The sequence below is a fragment of the Erpetoichthys calabaricus genome, chromosome 5 (genome assembly GCF_900747795.2).
Source record: "Erpetoichthys calabaricus chromosome 5, fErpCal1.3, whole genome shotgun sequence".
Classification (NCBI taxonomy): Eukaryota; Metazoa; Chordata; class Cladistia; order Polypteriformes; family Polypteridae; genus Erpetoichthys; species Erpetoichthys calabaricus.
Window position 1 is genome coordinate 80,332,309 of NC_041398.2, and position 25,085 is coordinate 80,357,393.

A 25,085-nucleotide genomic window follows, 5' to 3' on the forward strand; every position below is an offset into this window, starting at 1 on the left:
TCATCAAAAATCTATGGGATGATTTGAAGCAAGCTATCCATGCTCGGCAGCCATCAAATTTAACTGAACTAGAGAGATTTTGTATGGAAGAATGGTCAAAAATACCTCCATCCAGAATCCAGACACTCATCAAAGGCTATAGGAGGTGTCTAGTGGCTGTTATATTTGCAAAAGGGGGCTCAACTAAGTATTGATGTAATATCTCTGTTGGGGTACCCAAATTTATGCACCTGTCTAATTTTGTTATGATGCATATTGCATATTTACTATTAATCCAAGTAGTACTAGGGTGTTGTACCGTGTTAGCCATTATGAATGTAGAGAAAAGCCAAGCAAAATGACACCTTTTATTGGCTAACTAGAAAGATTACAATATGCAAGCTTTCGAGGCAACTCAGGCCCCTTCTTCAGGCATGAGATTACATCTTGCCTGAAGAAGGGGCCTGAGTTGCCTCGAAAGCTTGCATATTGTAATCTTTCTAGTTAGCCAATAAAAGGTGTCATTTTGCTTGGCTTTTCTCTATTAATCCAATAAACTTAATGTCACTGCTGAAATACTACTGTTTCCATAAGGCATGTCATATATTAAAAGGAAGTTGCTACTTTGAAAGCTCAGCCAATGATAAAAAAAAATCCAAAGAATTAAGGGGGGGGGGGGTTCCCCAAACGTTTTCATATGACTGTATAATGATGAAATTCATACTTTGCTTTCTCCCTTTGCTCATCCCTATCTTTTGCTAGGGCTTCAAGTAAAATACCCTCTGATATCTTTGAATCTAATGGCATGTGAGAGTGCTCTCCAGGAGGCACCTGGTCTATAATAATCGTACTCTATAATAACTAGAAGCATGGAGAGAAATTTGCAAACTCCTTTTGCCTTCACAGTAATTGCTTAGAATCTCTGTTCACAGAGCTGTTAATGTGGGTGAGAGCAAGGTTTCAACCTATTGCATCTATGATAGCCTATGGCCATCAAAAACTCCAAACAGTATGGAAATTAAGTGAAGGGATAGAATATGGAGTAGCGTTCCTTCTTTTCACCTATTATATGACAAGTTAAAGACTCAGAATGTAAAAACACATAGGCTTCTGCTTTTTCAATCTGTGGAATAAATGTATAATACATATCTTACATCTACTGGTAGATGTTAAAACCAGTGATTATGTTTATAAAAAATGAAAGCATAAAGCTCAAGACAAAGTTTCCTAAGTGACAGCTGTAATATTGTTTTAACAAGCCTTCACATCTCTCTCTTAATTCTCTAACACTTGGATGATGTTTACCAGCCAAGAAGCAATAGCTTCTACCCCACACTTATTTACATTTAAAAGAAGGTGAAATGATGCCTTATGCCAACATGCTGAAAATGTAAGCTAACCATTATTAAAAACATTGTTTTGTTGTTTTAATGAACAAAACAAAAGATCATTAAAATAAAATGCCTACACAGCGTCTTGCATGTTTAATTAAGGAGAACACTTTGTAGATGTAATTCTGGCCTCACAGCTGCAGGGAAAAACAAAAGTACAAAGGCAAAATAAAGTCCTGTAAGCCTGGCACAAAGCTGCAGATATGAAATGAACACACAGGGATTTGCACAGCTAGCAGCCAAAGCAAGGAGTGCATCTGATCCACAGGCCAGGCACAGCAGTTCTTAGAGTGACTTGACAGCTCCAACTGTTACCCGACAAGCACACTAGCTGGGAGAGCAGCTCAGCATCTGACAGAACATCCAGCTGTCATAATCATTAATAATTCCCTCCAATTTGGCTTTAATTAATCAATTTATTATCAGCAGTTAGCTCCCTAATAGCATTCATGCCAGTCTTCCGTCTCATCTGTTTGGTTCTAATTAATCAGCATCTTTCAATAAGTTTTGCATTTTTCCTCCAAATCAGGGTAATTTTACGGAGCCAAGAAAAAGTAATGATTCCTGATATTCTGAATATTAGCTTTAAACAAGCTGACAGAACGACCTAACGGTTAAGGCATTGGCCTGTAACATATTTTGGTTCAATACTTACCTTTGTTGCCCCAGTAGAAAAACATTGGATAAAAACAACTGTGCCTCAAGTGCCATGAGGGGGTGTTCACTATAGAAAGGCAGTCAAAAATAGAAGACTCTCCTTGCAAATGTCTTCACTAAAGCAACATTGTTTTCTTTTTTAACAAATAAATTCACTTTCTTCCTTTAGTGAATCTGTGCTTATGGACTTTCTTAGGGCATGTTTGTCTCATTTTTCTTTCATTAGGACATTAGAACATTATAAACATCTAGAGGAGAACAGGCCATTTAGCCCAGCAAAGCTTGCCAGTCCCATCCACTTAATTCCTCCAAAGTAACATCAAGTTGAGTGTTTTAGATTCTTAGAATCCTATTGTCTACCCCTACAACTTTCTGAGAATGACATCACTTTGTCACCATTTTAAATGGTCATTTGTTTCAGTGCCACCATTTTACTAATGTCACTATGTCCATTCTGGATCATATAATGCATTTGTTCTTATTATGAGAAACAGTACATTTTCAATCTGCCCCCGACTCAGTTGTCATAACAAATCTTGTCCTGTACTATAAGAATGAAAGTACCTTTAAGTGTGTATCTACACCTAAAACCAGGGCTTATCCATCCAATCATTTTTTGCACCCATTTTCTGTAGTATGGGGTGATAAAAAACAGAAGACATTCGAAGGACACATAGTGCTCCAAAATTTTCCTCTCTCTCTCTCTCTCATTATCCTGTGAACTGTTTCATTCCATTACTCCTTTTAACGAATCCAGTTATCAAAGCCTTCTACTGTCCCCTCTCGATTTTCTCTATTTGGCACCTTGATGTTCCTTCTGCTCCTCCATTGACCTGGAATACAACTTTTAAGAATAACATTCTTCTCTCCAAAAAATCAGAATCATCAACATATTCAGTTTAAATTTGTGTACTGTCATTCATTGACTCACATAAGCGTTTTGCCATGGGACCCAGTCCCTTAAGTAAACTTTGCTCTCTTAACTCACCAGGCACCTTTATATACATTTTCTGAGACTGTCCTCCTGTTGCTCTCATCTGCTCTTTTTGTCTCCAGTTCTCCATCTAAAATCTTGCCTTTTAATTTTCCTATTTTATTTCTTCTGGATCTGTTTGCATTACCTCTATCTTTTATGTAGCACAAACTCTTCTTTTTAGGCACCATAGCAGCTAATCTGGCTTTAGCTTCTAGTCTCCTGATTATGTTTTGCCAAATCTGTGGAAATCCTCTGTTTACAATAAATTGCTTTTGGAACTTTCAGCATCTCGGATTAATGGCTCATCCAGTACTACTGCTGATGAGTTATCACCAGCTACTCAATTGGTCGGTGGCTGGATGGTTATGGACCTATAACAGGTTTTGTTGTTTTTTTTTTGTTTATTTGTTTCTTCACAGAGATGTGTAGGGTGGTGTGGTGGGTGTTGGGGAATTGGGCCATGTGATTGAATCCTATTAGATATGTGTGTTATTCCATAGTCTTTTTCTTAAATAATAATACAAATTTGATCTCAAAAAATGCACAAGGCAGCGCCAGTCTTGTTCACACCACTAAAAGTGCAGTTTATAAGGTATAAACAAAACGATGTCAACAACCAACATTGGACCAAAACTCAAATAAGGAGGCCTGGTTAAACATTTTAAAAGCGCTGTCCATTAGGCAATTGTCACACATGACATAGGTATCACCCTGTTTTTCTGTGTCAACCCTGGAGCCATCATTTAGAAAGATCTCTAGCGTTTGTTTAACTTTCGCAATTTAATATTGTTGTTGTAATCAGCATGAAGGATCATTAGCTAATAGTGCTGTCTCGTGGATCTAATGTTCTATGCTCAAATCCAGCATCCTAACATTGTCAGTGTGAAATTTACAATTTTCTACATGCCTGTGTGGATTCTCCTCTGGGTACTCCTTTGGGTACTCTAGTGTTCATCTCATATTCCCAAACTGGCCAACTGTGAGTCTGGGTGTAGGTGTAAGTGGGCCCTGCAATCGGCTGGCTTTCTATTTGGGGGTTGGTTCCTGTCTTGTGCCCAGTACTTCCTGGAAAAGCTGCAGCTCCAAACAAACCTGAGTTGATTTAAGTGGGTTTGAAATTGTTATTTTATTGTAGTTCTTCTAGGGAAATCTTCTGGTTCTTCTGATTCCTGTTTTGAAACAAGCACTGCTCAAAGATCTTAAAATGGATGGATGAATTGATGTGCATTGTAGTTACTTAGATTACCAAAAGGAAGAAATCAAAATAAATAAATGTTGTATCTATTGTATTGTAATAGAATCAAATACAAAAAACTTCAAGAAGGTAAGTATTTACTAATAATCGTTCACCCACTAAACAGTGAGTTTGTTCCCTATTTATAGTTAGGTCCATAAATAGGCGAGAGCTCCTTTGACCGCATGTTGTCTGTTCACAGCAAAATCTTCCACATGCAAGCACCACACCTCAAATCAACTCCAGGCCTTTTATCTGCTTAATTGATAATGACATAACGACGGATGAAATAGCCTTTGAGTCAGTTGTCCAATTACTTTTGAGCCCCTGAAATGAAGTGATTGTGTTAAAAAAATGCTTTAGTTGCCTCACATTTGTATGCAATCGTTTTGTTCACCCCACTGAATTAAAGCTGAAAGTCTGCACTTCAACTGCATCTGAGTTGTTTCATTTAAAATTCATTGTGGTAATGTACAGAACCAAAATTAGAAAAACGTTGTCTCTGTCCAAATATTTATGGATCTAACTGTATCTACAGAACAGATGGAATTTTTTAGGCATGCTCATAACAAGGTATCAAAGCCCTTTTACAAATCGATACAAATGCTATCATGATGGGCTGCACCTAACTGGAAAAGGCGTTTAATCCCTTAACCTAATGTCACATTATACCACTTGTAATTTGGAGGGAATTGCTCATCGTCTGAGTATGACAGATTATATGACTAGAAATGACAGCATATGCCAAGGTAGATGACTACTGTAAAAGAAAGACATGAACACAGTAAAGAGTTGTAGTGTCACTCTGGAAACCCTGTATAATTGAAAGATTGCAAACACAAAAGAAAACACACAATAATTGTCTTCGCTGACACAATCTTTTAACTTTGGGCTGGAAAGAAGAGGTGGGTCCAGAAGGTCGGACACTGGAAGTGATGTCAAAGGTAGTATAGCTGCAGGAGGAGGAAGAGAATATGTGTTATCACACCGTGCTGAACCCTGGAGCAGCAGAGATTTTACTATCACTAGTGCCCTTAAGCTGTCTCCTATGTATACGTGTGTGACACTACATATCAACTTTCCAGTACAGTTTCACATTTCCAAAGTGTCATCCGCTTAACCTTTTTTCCTGACAGCCAATAACATGTTTCCTGATGGAGTTGGTGTCTGTGTGTGATATCAATGCATTCAAAGGCTTTACAGACAACTTCAGCCACAATCTCAATTTCTCTTTCTTTTTTCTGTTTTGTCCTAATATGTAAAACACACAACATCAGACTGACTAGTCTGACTTCTGTTTGTCAGGCTCAAAACACTCATGTTTCTTACGCCTTTTACACAGATTTGCTAATAGACCTCTTCAGCTAGCTAAGACCACTGAGGTGAGGAAATCGTGAAATAGGGGTTCTATCAACACTCAAAGATCAAATATCAAATAAAAAACTGTACCAGTATACAAGAACCAAAGGAGAACGTAGCATTGTTTTATTGACTTCTGGGCTTCATTGCAAATCGATTAAACATGCATCACTCTTTTGATCAAACTGAGATCTTTTAGAAAGCAAAGCAAGCAAAAGATTATACGAGGAACGTTCAAAAAGTTTCGGCACTTTTTTTAACTCTATTATGAATTTCAAAAACAAATTTCATCATTTTCTACATAGTCTCCTTCCTTTGTGATGCAATTTTGCCAGTGTTAAATCAACATTTTAATGCCATCACCAAAAAATATTTTTGGTTAAACGCGTAGCCACTGATGCACCGTTGCTTTCACATCATCATATTTTTTTCATTTCTCGTGGTTGTGGCTGTAGCTGGACATCCAGAGTGCTCTGCATCTAGTACAGCCATTTTGGAACATTTCAATCCACTCATAGACGACTCCACAAGAGAGATCTTTATCCCCATACTGAGCACACATGCGGAGACACCTTCTGCCACAAAAAGCATATGACAGAACGCTCTTCCTCTTTGGTGCAATTTCTAAGTTTTGCATCCATCATCACCACAGGGTGACAACTCTTATACTAAACTGCAAGGGCAGTCGGCTTACAAGACGGAACTAGTCACATGACACGCTCAGACACAACCATTAACTACTCCTCCCACCTTCACCGTCTCCAACGTAAATATAAAAGTGTGTAAACTTTTTGAACGTCCCTCGTATATGAAGTAATCATACACAGTTTGTGTCAAAGAGGAGAAGAGCAACAACGTGTCAAAAATTTGACAGCATAAGAAACTGGTGGACTTATTGTGAATTAGAAAGACAGAATTTCAATGAAATAAGGTGAAGTTGTGAGAGGAATCTGGGTGAGACCATGTTGATTCCTATTGGAAATCAGGAACGTGGATCGATGGGAGGGTTTAACTCTCTACAGATCATCCAATCATATAGTTTTAAATCAGACGAGGACACCTGCACCTTACCACTGCAAAGAAACACAGATAGAAGTGATCTAACTTCTAACAAATTTTCTGCAGGGGGAGAGGAAGCATGACATTAACAAAACACAAGACTATGTTCATTTTGCTATTTGCCATTCAAGAACAAAATGACAATGGAAGCAAAGGCCATGAGGAAAGATAATCCTCAATTCTCTTATTGACACAACACTAATTGAAATTTACAGTGTCCAGCAGAAGAGCAGAGATGACAGTGCCCAAGTATCGTAAAACAAGCTAGTCAACAGAATGCACAGTGGAACAAATGAACTGTGTACTCATAAATTCTATTAGATACATACAGTAGCTTTCTTAGGTTTGTGTGGTGTTAAAAAAAGGGCTCAACCATAAGCCATCCAGTATGTCAAACCCGGGGTACCCTGCAAGTTTTAATATTTGAATATGTTTTTAAAAACAGGAACAGATAGATAGATAGATAGATAGATAGATAGATAGATAGATAGATAGATAGATAGATAGATAGATAGATAGATAGATAGATAGATAGATAGATAGATAGATAGATAGATAGATAGATAGATAGATAGATAGATAGATACTTTATTAATCCCAATGGGAAATTCTCATTCTCCACCAGCAGCATACTGATACAATAAATAATATTAAATTAAAGAATGATAATAATGCAGGTGAAAAACAGACAATAACTATGTATAATGTTAAATGTTAACGTTTACCCCCCCGGGTGGAATTGAAGAGTCGCATAGTTTGGGGGAGGAACGATCTCCTCAATCTGTCAGTGGAGCAGGACAGTGACAGCAGTCTGTCGCTGAAGCTGCTCTTCTGTCTGGAGATGATACTATTAAGTGGATGCAGTGGATTCTCCATAATTGATAGGAGCCTGCTGAGCGCCCTTCGCTCTGCCACAGATGTTAAACTGTCCAGCTCCATGCCAACAATAGAACCTGCCTTCCTCACCAGTTTGTCCAGGCGTGAGGTGTCTTTCCTCTTAATGCTGCCTCCCCAGCACACCACCGCGTAGAAGAGGGCGCTCGCCACAACTGTCTGATAGAACATCTGCAGCATCTTATTGCAGATGTTGAAGGACGCCAGCCTTCTAAGGAAGTATAGCCGGCTCTGTCCTTTCTTGCACAGCGCATCAGTATTGGCAGTCCAGTCTAATTTATCATCCAGCTGCACTCCCAGATATTTATAGGTGACAGCAGTATAATAAACAAAATAGTAACATGTTTCTTTTTTCAAATATAATATAATATTTTTTATATAATATCCACCGAAAAGGAAAAAGGATCTGAGGATAAGTGTAATGATAGTATTCCATTGCTTTAAAAATGAAATACATTCCAGTTTTCCATCTTCACACTTTCACAACCCTTAACAGATAAACCAGAAAGGGGGTTGCCCTACAAATTGGCTTAAGGAAACTAAATAAATATTCACGTTCAGTTTCCTTGAACCTATTTGTAAGGAGAATAGACAATTGGCAAAACTGTGCTCATTTCTTTGGGAAATAATGTCTGTTTTGATGTTGATTTCAGAATCACCTCTTTAAGTAAACAATGGAGGTTTAATGGTCATTGATGCAAGACCACGCAATTACCTCAGTGTGTGCCTTTGAATTTCAATGCACAAGGGCACACTCGCAAAGATGGGCTGCATCATAACCAGAGTCCGCACGGCAAGGAAATTTATGGCTTTTGAGAACACAAAGACATGTTCATTTGCATAACAACTTTTCCAAGGAATGTCATGAAACCCTTTAGAATCATTAGGCAACAACAGATAAGCAGTCATTGCTAAAATAATTTGAGTCAGCAGGCTCCTCATGATTTTTTATGTTTATCTTGCAAATGGTACAATGAGGAGGGATTACATGTAAACAGGTCACAGAATGCTGAACTTACACTCTGCTAAAACATGGAATGTAGTTTTTAGCACTTCTAAAAGATAGACATTGGTAAAGTTATTTCCAAGGTGTAAAGTTTAAGAATATTATGTTAATCTTGAAATGAAAGGAATAATCACACAGTGGTAAGTGTTGCTACATCACAACTCCTGGAAACTGCATTCTTGATTACTACTTGTGGAGATTGGCACTATATTTATGTTAGTTTTTCATCTGTCCTTCATATGACATACCGAAGACATACATGTTAAGTTAAAAATATGTGTATAAGTGAGAGTGTATCCTGCAATATAGACCAGTGGTGCCATCCAAGGTTTGTGCATTGCACTCAGTGCCAGCAGGAAAGACTCTTAAGTTTTGAATTAAATTACGCTTGTGTGAAATTGACAGATGTGTAAGTAGATAAAGCCCCTGTTCAGCTAGCTGATGTCTCTAACCTGGCCTATCTCATCAGGGTTTGTCTGTTCCTTTGCACAAAATTATGCTGAAATTGGCTCAAACGTTCTGCGACTCTGAATTTAGACTAAGCAGGTATAGGAAATGGAGGAGTGGATGGAAGCTCTGAAAGGATGAATGTATGCCAAAAATCTATTTCTTGTATCCTGAAAGTTAAGCAATACCCCCCTCCTCCCATTCTTAAATGGAATAAGTAGGTCAAGAAAATGAATAGAGAGATAAATGATTGGCAAAATATTCCATCTTTACATAAAACAGAAAAAATATGGAAATTCCTAAAAAGACTGAAAGGAAAGATGCTCGTATGCCTGTCCTAAATCTGCCTTCTTAAAAGCTATAGTTGTGACCCTGCTTTTGCTTTCTGTGGAATTATTAAAAATTACTGATCTAGATCTAGTTTATTGAACCCCCAGAGAATTCTGATGTTTCCTATCAAGGCGTCTTCTACACATTTTCTTTTCAAACTGAATACATTTAAAAGCCTGTTTACTAAGCTGTGGAAGGTGCCATTAAATTGGGCAATTATGAACTACTAAACAGAACACCTCTAATTTATCAATGTCATTTTTTGGACTGACATTGACCCAAACCTGGGAAGACAATTTCTTTCATGTTGCTTATCAAGTCACTGCGTTCTATCCTTGCACGGTGGGTAGTACATTTATCCTTGATTACATTCAAGGACAAAAATGAACAGAGAAGACAATTTAGGCAGTGCGTAGCCTTAAAAAATATTTAATATTAGTTGTTTGCATGGACTAAAATGAAAAATATAGACAATGGCAACATGGAAATAAAATGAATGCACTGAGCAGCCTTTAGCTATCATTTTGACTCCTGTTTAGCAGATTGCTGCCATTACATATTAAGTTAGGTTTTAGCTAAAATTTAGAGTGCTATAATAGTTTATACTTTTACTCTGCAAAAAATATATTTATGTTATAAACATGAACAAATTTAGAAAGTTGAACAAGCATGGAATTACCATCTGTGACCTAAATGTGGGCTAGGTTATTGCTTTTCTCTTTTAAGAGCAGAAAGAAAGCAGTACATCACTTATAGTGTCTGGGTTCAAAAGAGTAATGGGAAAACAGACTAGAATGATCGATTTCCTAAGATTTAATGCCATGGTGTGTTTAATGCTTGTGTGCTTGATACATTGAGGTTCAGACAATGGCACCGACAGGCTACCCAAATGGACCATTAATATTGGTGTTTTAAAGGTGATCTTCACTTTTGTCTCATCACGTAAGTTACTATAAAATAAAGGCATTCACATTTAAAAAATTATGGCACACCCGACTAGTGTTTTCCTTTCTGAAATATTAATGCAATATTCAAGGAGTTTTCAAAAACTTTAAATAATCTACAAGTTACACTACTTTACTATGATTTAAGTTTACAGTGCAATTTCTCTAAATTTGGTTTTTTTTCTTTTTAATGTGTTTAGTGATATAAACAGTAATTCTGTTTTTGTAATACAAAGGAGCAGTGCCTAGTGTCTGCAGCCTAGAAGATCTCATTGGGATTTCCACACTGGTCTGAGTACCATTTGCATGTTCTCTTAAAGTTTCCATATGGGTTTATTTCTTCCCATTTCCGCAAGATGTTAGATTAGCTGGTATCTTTAAATTGATCCAGTATGTGTTTATATGAGTGTACCCTGAACTGGTGTCCTCTTCAGAGATGGTTCCTGCCTTACAACTATTGATGCTGCTCAGAGGGCTGGATCAAAAGATTTGCAGAAATACCCATTATTTAATGGCATGGAATAAGAAAATCTCCAAAACCAACCCTGTGCCCTTCATACCCTAGCCAGAAAATGAAACTGATACCATCTCCTGTGAAATCAGAAACAATGCACTGCAGCTCATTGTTTCAGGATTTAGCCTACAGATGTGAAAGGAAAGTCTGCCAGCTTTTCTGTACTGTTATAATACATGTTTAAACGTGGCATGAACAGTTAGTCGCAAGGTGTTCTCCAAGTATGATTTTTCTTGAAACTTATTTTTAAAATCTATTAAACTATAACAATGCTTTTCACTGTCCATAATGGCAAAAAGCATTAGTATTCATAAATTTTGAAAGATGAATGTATATAAAGAGATCTATATGCCCACTATGTTTATTTTTTTAGCTTTCATGGACAACTGACCAACTATTTAAAATGTATGTTTTAATTGTATTCAACTCACAGTTTTTGAAAAAAGGTTGTGGGTTCATATCCTGCTGTGTGAACATGAGCAAGCCATTTCACCTGCCTGTGTTCCAATTGGAAAAACAAAAAGAAATGCAACTAATTGTATCTCAAATGTTGTAAGTCACCTTGGATAAAGCATCAGACAAAAAGTAAATGTAACTGCAACCAATATAGTCAGGATAACCTCCCCTTAACCCTGCATTAGAATAGTCACGTTCAGAAGATAATTGAATATGTGAATGAATTAATCAAATTACGTTTGGTGATACGCTGGCTGTGTGGCTACTGGTGATGCTTCACAGCTCTGGGCTAGTTTCTTTGCAAGGTCACTATAAAACAGAAGTGCATCAGCAGCTTATATAAATAGGCCAAACACATTTCTCTAACAGCAAGGCAAGATTCAATGGCTAAGCACTGAGTGACAGTCAGCAGCCTGTTTAAATAATGAGGCAAATGAGCTCCACTACATAATTTCAGTTGCTAAAAAACTTCACAAGAGAATTCTGGCCTGAGATAAATCAGCATGCCTGAAATTAGTTTGTGCCATTTGTAAGATGCAACACAAAGAAATAGCCTCCAGAAAATGGAAAGGATCATTATGTGAAAACAAATTTCAAAAGTCCAGCAATTCTGCAAAAAATGCAATCCTATTTTTAAATCTCTAATTCAACTTGAATTAATAGTGTATTTTATTTAAAAAAAAAACATAACAAAAATTTTGATCAAGTTTTAAGCCCTGCATAGGGTCACTATATGTGTTTCCTTGTGAAAGACCACCTGGACCCACTATAGTTTACCTATCAGACCAACACTGGAGTGGAAGAAGCAGTTATCCATTTGCTCCACAAGGCTTGCTCTGTCTTGGACAAAGCTGGCAGCACTGTGAGGATTATGTTTTTTGATTTCTCAAGTGTCTTCACAGCCATCCCTGTTAAGGGGTAAACTCAGATATATTCAGGTGGATGACCCTATGGTGTCCTGGGTAATGGAATGCAATTTGTGAGACTCAAGGACTGTGTTTCTGACACAAATGTTAGCAATACTGGAGCATCACAAGAACAGTTCTGTCTCCTTTTCACCTTTAACCTTTAACACCACAGACTATAAATATAACACAAGATCATGAAATTCTCTGATGATTCTGCACTTAAGTGGTGTATCGATAAAAGGGATGAGACAGAGTACACTGGAGGAGTCAGGTGGAGAACTTTCTTTCTTGGTGTGGAAATAATTGTAAAACCAAGGAACTGATTGTTGACTTTTGTCACACTATGTCTAGTCACTATTTAAGGAGTGGATGTAGAAGTAGTGCACTGCTACAATTTTTTGGGGATCCATGACAGGTTGGACTGGTCTTGTAGAACAGAACTACTATATAAGAAATGGCAGAGTAGACTCTCTTCCCTTAGGAGACTGCATTCCTTTAATATGTGTATTGACATCTTATACAAGTTCTACAACTCTGATGGCCATTGTGATTTTCTATCCTGTGGTGTGCTGGGCTGGTAACATCACTTCAAGAGAGGTCCACTGAATCAACAAGCTAACTTAAAAGGCAGGCTAAGTTAATTTCATCCTTATTGTTCCTAATACAATTAGTTTTCTTCTTGACTATTCTTTTTTGGGTCAACTTTTACATTTCACAGTTTCACAGTATTCTCCTCTGTTCAATATTCTTCCTAACTGTTTACCTCATGTTCTCATAAAACCCTATGGTTAATGCTGAAATTAATTGTCTTGTACAAGTTAAACTGCTGCTTTTTATTCAATTTCTGTCTTTGCTCACTATTTGTCCATTGTAAATGTTTGCTAAATTTCCTAATATTTAAAATTTTATGGGTGAACTTGTTCTGCATTACATTTAATACATTTTACACCTACTAAAAAACCTTGTTACAGTCTCCACACTTTTTATTACATTTTGTTCCTTTCAGGCTTTGTCACATTTACTAGATTATAATGTTTAGGAAATTCTCCAGTGCCCAACAATCTCAGAAAACTATGAATTAATTGTTTGTTCATATAGTCTATAACTTTCTTAAGCACCCTATGATAAATTTTACCTATCAACTTATTTGATTTCGGCCTTTTTAATCCTAGTAGCAGTTTTCTTTCTCCTAAAACAACTCCCTCATACTTATTTAAAGAATCTCTTTGGTTCAGCCCTTTCATTTTATGCATCATTCCTTTTCAAATGCCTATAAACTTTCCTAGTACCTTTTTTTTCACTGTTACTGTCATGTCCACATTTTTTTTGTTTTGTTTTGTTTTACAATTTCTTTCTTAGTTCCTAGTTTATGTGTTGAACATTTCTCTTAAATTTCCAATTGCACTGAAATTTCAGAATGAAAATGTCCTGCACTGTATGTAAAGTATGTCTTTAATATAGTGAACTGTTCGTTAGACTTTGGCATTTTTCCAGATTCTTTATAAACTACACTAGTTAAACCAATACTTCAGAAAACTAATTTTGACATTTCTATTTTACACAATTTCAGACTTATATCTAACAAGTCTCTTTTAAGTAATAAAGAAATAGTAGTTTTTTGAAAAATGAATAACCACCAGAATGAAAATTTTGCTTTCACTTTCATACAGTAACTGCTTAGGTTAAAGTATTTAATGACTTAGAGCTTAATACGGACCAGATAATGCATCAGTTCTTTTTCCATTAGATCTGAGTGAAGCATTTGATACCATAGATGATTCTTATTAAGAGAGCCTTATTATTGTTCTAATTATTAAGAATTATTCTCAGACAGTGGGTGGGCCATTATGGCAGTGACTTGTGTAGATTTCACTCATATATGACAGGACAATATTTCGTTGTCGATTGTGGTGATTATATGTCATAGATCCGTGATATTACAACTGGTGTGCCACAGAGATCTACTTTAGGTCCCTTATTATTCTCAAACTACATGCTCCCATTAGGCCTAATCATTTTGAAATATAAAAATAATTAGCACCAGATGGCCCTGAGGCTCTAAATCCTATGATCCACTGTTGTATTAGCATCACAGAATGGATGAGTAGTAACTCATCCATTTAATAATTGGCAGCCAAAAAAATAAGTGAAGACTTTAGAAATAAATAAGATAATCTGGCTTTATATATAAGTCCAGAAGTAAGGAGTTTAGGTGTCATTTTAGATTTAGATCACACTTTAACTATTTTACAAAGACATTGGTCTATCACTTAAGAAACTTTGCACAAATTAGATCTCTTATGTCATTGCAAGATGCTGAAAGTTAATACATGCTTTCTTCCTTAGCTGTCTAGATTATTGTAATGATTACCTAAAAATATATATAACTTGGCAACAATTAATTAAAAATGCTGCAGTAAGAATCTTACCTCAAAAAAGCAACTCTAAGCATAACTTGTCTTTCTTAAAATCATTATACTAGACACAAATTGATTTTAAAATAATCTCGATTGTATTTAAGTCTCTAAACAATGAGGCACCCTCTCATATTTTGGAATGGCTGTCCCTCTACATTCAAAATTGTAATCTTAGTTCCTCTAACAATTTTTCCTTAGTATTCCGAGAGTGAAGCAAAAAAGAACTGGTGAGGCGGTTTTCTGTTTCTATGCTCCAAAAATCTGAAACCCTTAGTGTTAGAGGCACACCTAGCTAATACATTTGAACACTTCAAAAAAATAATAAAAATCCTCATCTTTAATTGTCTTCTTTATTGATGTCCTAAGAAATTGACTAACACCCTTTGCATTTCCTCTTAGTGGTGGAAGTGGCAATCGTCACTATCATTAAATGCAATTTGATTTGCTGTTTAATAGGCCAGATACTAATCATTGCTTTTGTGTTGTTTCTTCTTTTCCGCTATTTGACAGTGCAACTATCACCTAGCCAAAGTACACTGCAACCACCTGTGATGCTGGGAAGATGAAGGGAGTTCGACAAGGGTATCTTATTACTGGTAACACCTCTACAAAGTGCAGAATGCATAGAAGGGCTGGGTGTTTTTTTTGATCTTGGAACCAGTGAAGGTTTTTCTCTCCAACATCAAGTCACCTGGAGTTTTTGTTTTCCTCTCCTTCCTGGCCATCTGACTATAGCATTTGTTATTATGCTGGACTTTCTGTCTCTCATTTTTACTGTTTTATATAACCTTTAATGCATGACTTTTTCAAGCTGTTTACTTCCTTTGGTTTATTTTCTGCGTTCTTTCTGTAAGTATGTTTAGCTATTACAATTGCAGAGTGCTTTCATCTAATTTCATGAATGAAAATGTGCAATATAAATCAATGTTGTTGCTGTCATTTTTCTGAAAAAAGTCATCTCACCAGATTTACTGGAGAATGTGATAATACTAGTGTAATGGTTTGCACTTCTTTCTTACAACTGCAGGATCTCAGATTCTAACCTTGGCTTGGTCTTCATCTGTGCAGACGTTTCACCTTCATTATGTTTGTTGGTTGGTTTTCTCTGGGTACTTTGATGTGCATTTTTATTTTTTTATTGATTATTGGTTGTTCTGTCCATGATTGTTTAGTAACTTTATATGCAATGCAGTTAGGATAGGGTAAGGATAATTAACAGTCCTATAATTAATGAAGCAAGATAATAAAATCAATTAAGAGATGTTCTCTTTCTCCTCTGTCCTGTATATCATAGTGGTTTGGAGTAGGGGTCCTCATAGTCATTCCTGGGGTACCACTCTGGCTTCAGGTTTTCATTTCAACCATTTTCTTATCTTATTTTGCTTTCAGAAACATTTGCTAATGCAATATCATCATGTAAAAGAAATTCAAAATTGAACCTGTGCATCCATTTATCCCATTGTAAGCTGCATAAATAGACAAGGTATTTTGAAAATTAAAAAAAAAAAGCCAAACTTGTCCATTAACTTTCTTTTACTGTTTTCATTTTTATTAACCTTTAAGGGAATTTGCTTCCTTTATTATATTCACTACCCTGAAATAGTGATGAGATGTGCAGACACCGCTGCCAATGACACTGAATGCTAAAGAGGAGCAGCTACATCAATGTAAAAATAACTTGTGGGTTTAATTAGTAAGAAAAGGTTTAAATAACCAGCATTTAATAAGAGCAAATCTTAAAAAGCAAGAAAAGGCAAAATAATCAACCTCAGTGTAGCACACACAAATGCTCGCAACATTCTAATAACATTTCTGGATTGACACAAAAAACTGAGAAATAACAACTTGTTTAACTGGAGTTGAGTTAAAAGCAGAAGTTGGTTGGGAAGAACACCAACAGTTAAGGGGGTCCACAGGACTGAACTTGAGGGCCACTGAGTTTAGCCTTTTATTAGTAGTGAGGTCACAAATAAACATGACATTAAAGATGTGCCTTCCCTGTAGCATTCAGTGCAGGCATGGCTCTGGGGGATCATTTAGCTGAGCTAAGCCCCCCCAGATATCTTGTCAAGCCTCCCACATGCTGTCAGGTATATTGTTACTTGTTGGATTTGCCTCACCTATTCTTTCAGATGCACCCCCCCCCCCCCCCCCCCCCTACCATTTTGATCTGGAGCTGGGACTGATTCAGTGTCATTTGCTTCTATGTCTGGAGGAAAATCAATTAAGGGAGCAAAATTCACAGAAAATGCTAAAAGAAAATGAGATGCTTAAAAAATATTCAAATTTCTGAATTTCTTCTAAATATAATTATCATATTAGAGCACTTTCTGAATGCAGAATTAGAAATTGAAAAAATAATTTGTGAAAAGAATTCAAATAAAAACTAGCAGCCACAGTGGTACCCTAGGACTCAACTATAGAGCCACTGATTTAAAGTCTGTTTAATTAAACTGTATAACACAATAAAAAAGTTGCTTGACAAAGCAAGTTAAACAATGAAGGCAATTTGTTTTTGCTCTCACCTTGACACTAAGTACCTCCATAAAAAGGAAGACAACTGTTGTTCGTCAATATGCGATGAGTGATTTGAGTTTATGGATCATATTTTATTTGCCTCTCATGTCATGCTTGTAAGAGCACTTTAGGGAAGATCAATAAGTGCTGTGTATTGTAGTATGGAATCAGACCTAAAATATCTAAGGGGGCCTGAGGATTTTAAGCTTCTTAAGATTTATTTATAATTATACTGCTAACATATGAAGTGCCTCGTTAGATTTAAGGATGTTGTGCCTTCCAATAACGGTGCTAAATTTCTCTCTGATAGCCCGGGAGAAACAAAATAAAAATCTCAGCTAGTTGTGTTTCTCTCCTCATATAGTACTTACAGTTTCATTACAAACTGAAAGGAAGTAACCCACTGTGTCTTGAATGACTGGAAGCTCAAACAGCAGAGGAAGAGCAGACTTCCATTTAAACAGAGTTGTATCTAATTCTAGAGAACAGGGAAAGAGTAAAAACAATCAAGCTGATTTGAAACCTGCTGGGTGTCCAGATATCCTCTCGCTGTGCAAGCACCCGCAGGCTTGACGGGGTGCATCTCACTTATTGATGGGCTACAGCATGAAGTAAGAATTTCTCAGCAGGAGCCTAGCCGTGGACAGAGAGAAAAGGAAAATAAAACAATTAAATCAATGTTTCATAAAATAGCAGGTACATTGAATGGGAATGATGGTTGAGATATTAAACAGTGTTCAGTGCAACCACATCCACTGTTAAAAACAAAATAACTTGTCCATTTTCAGATGGTTTTATTGAAGTGGCAGTGGATGTCTCCCTGTGCCAGTTTTTAAAACTCCTTTATTTTTTCTTTAATTAAAATTAGAATTTGAATTCCCTCTTATTGAGACTTTTTAGATTTCTTGTTTATGCAGGTGTATCACAAAACTAATGTTATATGCACATGCTGCAGCTTTGATATAATTAGCCAGTATCGTATCTGTGCATCCTGCCAAGTTATGTGGGGCATTCACTCAACAAGCAGTCACTCCAAGTTCAGTAATCAACATCTGGAAGACGGGAAGAATTATCTGAAATGCAATTCAGTGACTCGGCACACCAGTGAAGTAGGCTCTTCACCGTAAGTGTGGCATTGTAAATCTAAACAAAATGTCATTTTTTACATTTGTGGCAAAAAGCATCATAGACATTTTTTCACAAAATGTTACTATACATATCTATCCGTGCAGTGATTACATACTTAAAAGGAAGGCATACTTGAAAGAAAAGTATGGAGTAAACAGAAAGTAAAAGACAAGCAGTAGGCACAATCAACTGTGAAAATACCTTCAGAAGATTAGGATTCATTTCTAAGCAGTAGATATGAACACAGGTTTGAAGGGATGATTTTCAGAGCAGCCATAGTTGGCAAGAGTCAGTACACCGAATACGTATAAACATGATTGCCAAAGCCAAAAAAAAAAAAACTAGAATCTGAGTCTTAAATGAGTGCTGACTTCAAACATTAAACAAGAAGATCACCTTTGGATTGAATGTAAATCTTTTTGTTAAATGTTCAGACGCAAGGCCTTTCATGCTGTCATCGTATGTAAGTGTGGCACAACAATATTATTGATAGTGGTATCATAAGTGATTGATATCATTGATATTGATATCATAAGTTATGAAACACTTCACTAACAACAAGAGTCATTGCTACATACAATATGCTGGTGCCCATGGCAGAAAAGAACACAAGATGGCAGCTTTTGTGGTTAAATAGACAACAAAGTGGTGCTAATTTGACCAAAACAATGTGACAAAAAATCAAAAATATCTAATTTCCCATAAGGAATGTGCCAAGTGAATCAAAAATAGTCTTAACAACTTCCTAGCACATAATCATAAAGATGGCAACGCATATAATACACAATACATAGAGGAGCATGGGGTACTGTTTAAATTCTTAAATGGTATATGCTCACCTTGCTGAGATGCAGATCCAAAAACTTATAGTGCTGTGCACACAAATTCCCAGTCTCTTTGGTTTTTCAGCTGTTTCTTATTTGCTTGTGCAAATTTGACATTTTAAGGCACCTCACAAGTCTATTACAGTCAGTTAAACAAACCTTTAAAATAAAATGTATGTCTCTAAGTACAGTGTCTAGTGTAGAAGATCCCCTAGGTCCCCTTTTTCTTTGCCATTTACTTGTTTCCCCTTTGCTCTATTATTCATTGAAATATTTTATAATTTACCCAAATATACATAAGCACCCATCCTGTTCAACCACTTCCACCTTCTTCTCTGATAAACTGCCTTAAGGGATAATAAACACTGGATAGCATCTAAAGTTCTTACATTAAATAGGGACAAGATTGATGTGATCATGTTCACGAGGATGAGATCATGTTGATAGGGTCTAGTGTTTTTTCTTTCAACTTAGATAACACTATGGTTACTCTTTCTGGCACAATTTTTAATCTTTCTTTATTCCAAACTCTTTTTCCAGATACATATTTCACACAAGTCACGTGTTACGTTAGTCTTTAACTACAGCCACATTCTATCACCCAGATAAAACTACTGTTCTCCATTCTTCACATTCCATGGTGCAGAGATGAATGTTTTTCATGATTCTCGGGTGCTCAGGCCTCACTGATACACAGGGCAAGCAGAGGCTAGTCCATCTGGCCCAATTCCACAGAAGAGCTACTATAGCACAAATTACTGAAAAAATGCTGGTCATGAAAGAACGGTGTCACAATACAGAGTTCATTGCAGTTTGTTGTGTATGGAGCTGCATAACTGCAGACCGGTCTGAATACCCATGCAGACCCCTGTCCACTGCCTAATATGGGTATGTGAGTGTCACAACTGGACCAAGGAGCAATGTTTCCTTTAAGATCATGTGGTTGGCCGGGTTTGTGTGTGTGTGGTTTGCCTGGGGAAAAGGATGCACTCCGGGAACAAGGCAAGCTGGCAGAAGCAAGGTGATGCTCTAGGCAATGTTCTTCTGGGAAACCTTGGGTAATGGCATTCATGTGGATGTTATACCACCTACCTAAAGATTGTTGCAGTCCACGTACACCCCTTCATGGCAATGTTATACTCTGATGGCAGTGTCCTTCTTCAGCAGGATAGCATTCCCTGCCAAAATGTTCAGGAATGGCTTGAGAAGCATGACAAAGAGTTTGGGATGTTGAATCAAATCCATGGAGGCACCACCTTGTGGCTTATAGGACTTAAAGGATCTGCTGCTAATTTCTTGGTGCCAGATACCACAGGACACCTTCAGAGGAATAATGGAGTCCATGCCTCAGTGGGTCAGAGCTGTGGCAAAAGGAAGAGCTACACATTATTAGGCAGATGGTCCTAATGTTGTGGCTGATTGGTGTAAATGAAACTATTAATAATAATAATAATAATAATAATAACAGGTGAAATCTTAGTCACAGTTTTCATTTTCTCTATAAAGTGTATGTATTTCAGTATAGAGTATATATATTGTTAAAAATGAATTAAGTCCTAAAAGATTAATTAAAATGCTTAGCTAATGCTGCCAACATTGAAAGCTCACACTAATATGTTAGATGTCTGGAAGATGCTCATTACCTCAAAGTATATATAATGTTTTTTTTACTGAAAGGGACATGCCATTTATCACATTCTAGAATGAATGTGTACATCTTAACATGCTGGATGGTATGATCTGTCATGTTTTTATATATCAGTTATTCTAAAAAGTTAAAGTAGTTATTGCATTTTCCAATTAATTTCTTCCTATCACAATAAAATCTTTTATGATGGTTAATACTTTTTTCTTGACAGGCAACAGACATCCCAAAAACAGAATGTAGTCAAGTCCTAAAAAATGTTAGGTGGAGTTAAGAATGATGTAATGAGACCTACAAACACTGTATGCTATTAAAACATCAAATAAGCAAACAGGTTAAGAAATCATATAAAATATGGGCTGGGGATTGAGCTCAGTCCCACATAACATAAGAAGAGCCTGGATGCTGCCCATGCAGTGACTGGACCACAACAAGACTCGCAACTTTTGTCTGAAACTATTGGTGCAGCACTGCTTTATTAGTTGGTCATTTGCAGTTACTGGATATCTGGATCTCTTTATTCTTTTTACATTGCAATTACTTCCTTTAATTTGCTAATTTAGCTATCTTAGAAACCTGCGGCAACCCAATGACATTTTTTATTATAACAGGACAATGTTTGCTAGATTCTAGTCCTCAGGAATTTTCCTATTCTGGAAAAAATGGATGCATGCATTAATTAACGATCAGAACTTCTCAAGTTCTCCTCTGCCAGTATTCTAAGCTCGAATCAAGGTAGGTGAGGTAAAGTAAACAATAAATAAAAGATAAAAAAGAGTAAATAAAATACTAAGTGACCAACACTTTGGAAAATTCTGATTACTCCGGGATTTTACTAAGCATTGGGACTTTCTACAAATGAGATTCTATGTCAGTGACCTAGAAGCCAAATGATTATAAATAAACACCAATTTCTTGCTGCTTTAATGCTTTAGCACTGGAATACACTTTGTCTCAGATTTCATTTGGATCAGTCCCTATGAGCCTAGGCATCTTTTCATTTTCTAACAAGTCCCTAAATTGCTATCGGTCTTGTATTTTATCATAAACTCTTTCTATCTCTATATATATAAAATCCAGTGTCTGTCTGTCTGCTTTTCACGGGAGAACTAATTAACGGATTTAGATCGGGTTTTTTTCTATAATTTGCTTGAACATTCTGCTTGATTTTGTGACCTTTCTCATCACATTAAGGATCATAGTTTGCTTGTGGTACCAATTTATTTGCATGAATCTGAGAGACACGCAGCGGGCCGGAGGGGCTTGGGTCGGGGGGGGCAGGGCCCTCCTCACTTACATGCCAGCCTCGGGGCATATACCTTCCTTCCGCTTAGCTAGCAAACGAGAGAACTACTTAACGGATTTAGATCGGGTTTTTTTCCAGAATTTGCCTGAACATTCTGATTGATTTTGCGACTTCTTTCATCAAGCTAAGAATCATAGTTCACTTGCAGAAGCGATATATTTGTGCTAATCCAAGACAGAGGCTGTAGGCCGAGGGAAGAGGGAAGCATGACGTCAGGAGTAGGGAGCCGAGTGGGGACCTCCTCACTGTCCTGTTTCATTTCTACGTGGGCAGAGCCACAGGGGACAGCTAGTCTACAGTAAGCTAAATTCCCAAAGATGTAAAAGTTTTAAGTGCTGCGCAGGCCCTGAGTTACGTAGACTTTCTAAGGTCAAATATACAGGAAGCATAACTGCCTCAAAAGTACACCTGAATGGTAAGCATTGCTAGATGCAATTAAATGAAGATAGATGATTCTTTACCATTTTGTTGTACTTTTTTTTTTTTTTTTTTTACACCTTTAAAAGAATTTAAAAGACCAAGAAGTCCCATCACAACAAAGAGATTAAGGCATGTTCACACCCTGGATGATTAAGTATGACCTTTCTGGACACGTTAAATATAGTATAATATATGAAAACAAATATTATATATAATATCAATAGGAGAAATAAAATACACTGAAAAATGTGCTGTTAAAATATAATCACTTAGAAGACACTTGAGTATGCCTAATCCAAAATTCCAAAATCCAAAATGTTTTTGAGTGCAGATGTGGCATCACAAGTGGAAAATTCCACACTAGGGGTCTGTTTTATGAAACTTTGTTTGGATTCGAGCATGAAAATATATGTATACCAAAAAAAAAAAGAAAACGAAAATTTATATGGCAAAAAAAAATCTGATTTATAAAACCTGATGTGTGCACATTTCTATGCAATCCTTTATAAGCCTTTATTGCATCAGGAAAACAAGGCACTGCGGCAAATTGACTTTTTATATTGGCAAACACGCATTATGCTTTATGTATATACATTCACACCATAAGAATACTGAATGTAGTGTAGCACCCCAGTCGGCTGGTTAATGACCCCCAGCACTGCAGGCTGGCTTAGATATTACTAACCAGTCGGCCAGTTCTCTGAGAAGTGACAACAAATAGCTGATAAAAACTAACTAATAACCAAAAAAGTTCTTTGGTGCAAATATGCAGCATTGACCTTCTTAAAAGGAAACTAAAATGTGGTCTGTACATCATATTCATCACTTTTTTGATAGGTCAACACACATTATAATGTAGCGACTAATCTATACCAACCATGAATGCAATGGCACAGTGACAAGACAATACAAGCTGGCTACAGAAATGAGGACCTCTAGAAAGAATGATAGGTGGGGTGTAAGCAGTGGGCTAAAATCAGTGAGCAAAAAGATGGAGATGGATGAGAAGGAAGGAGGGATGTGCTAAAAAGAAAGCGACAAGCATGATAGCTTGGCCTGGTGAACATCATGAGTGAGAGCAAATGGGGAGTCTTGGTTTTAGTTTGCTGTGTGTTAAATTGGTTTGAATCCTACCTGGCAGGGAGAAAATTCTTTGTTAGTTGTGGTAATTATAACTCAAAGACACATGATATTCTATATGGTGTTCCACAAGGCTCTATCCTGGGTCCGCTGCTCTTCTCAATCTACATGCTTCCACTAGGTCAGATTATCTCGGGACATAACGTGAGCTACCACAGCTATGCTGATGACACACAGCTGTATTTATCAATAGCACCTGATGACCCCAAATCTCTTGATTCGCTAACACAATGTCTAACCTGTATCTCAGAATGGATGAATAGTAACTTTCTCAAATTAAATAAAGAAAAAACCGAAATCTTAGTGATTGGCAATAATGGATACAATGAGGCTATTAGAAATAAACTGGATGCATTAGGATTAAAAGTCAAATCGGAGGTAAAAAGCTTAGGGGTAACCGTTGATTGTAATCTGAATTTTAAATCGCATATTAATAAGATCACTAGGACAGCATTTTTTCACCTAAGGAACATAGCAAAAGTTAGATCTCTTATATCATCGAAAGATGCAGAGAAATTAGTTCATGCGTTTGTCTTTAGTCGGCTAGATTACTGTAATGCACTCCTCTCAGGACTACCCCAAAAAAGACATCAATTGTTTGCAATTAGTGCAGAATGCAGCTGCTAGAATCCTTACCAGGAAAAGAAAATCCGAACACATTTCTCCAGTTTTGATGTCACTACACTGGTTACCTGTGTCATTCAGAATTGACTTTAAAATTCTGCTTATGGTTTATAAAGCTTTAAATAATCTCGCCCCGTCTTATATATCGGAATGTCTGACACCTTATATTCCAAATCGCAACCTCAGATCCTCAACTGAGTGTCTCCTTAGAATTCCAAGAGCAAAACTTAAAAGAAGTGGTGAGGCGGCCTTCTGCTGTTATGCACCTAAAATCTGGAATAGCCTGCCAGTAGGAATTCGCCAGGCTAATACAGTGGAGCACTTTAAAAAACTACTGAAAACACATTACTTTAACATGGCCTTCTCATAACTTCACTGTAATTTAATCCTGACACTCTGTATATCCAATTCATTATAATAACTATTCATTCAAAATTTGTACTAACCCCTACTCTCTCTTCTGTTTCCTTTTCCGGTGTCCTATTGGTGGTGGCTTGTGCCACCACCATCTACCCAAAGCACCATGATGTTCCAACAATGATGGATAGATTAAAAGCCAGAAGTCTGTTTAACCATCAGCATCAAGTGACTCCGTGAGAACCCTAACTACAAAGAGGACTATTTCATTTATGTTAGGTAGAATGCCCAAAGGGGACTGGGCGGTCTCGTGGCCTGGAACCCCTACAGATTTTATTTTTTTCTCCAGCCTTCTGGAGTTTTTTTTTGTTTTTTCTGTCCACCCTGGCCATCGGACCTTACTCCTTTTTATGTTAACTAAGGTTGTCTTATTTTAATTTCTTATTTGTCTTTTATTCTTCTTTTCTTCATTATGTAAAGCACTTTGAGCTACTTTTTGTATGAAAATGTGCTATATAAATAAATGTTGTTGTTGTTGTTGTTGTTGTTATAA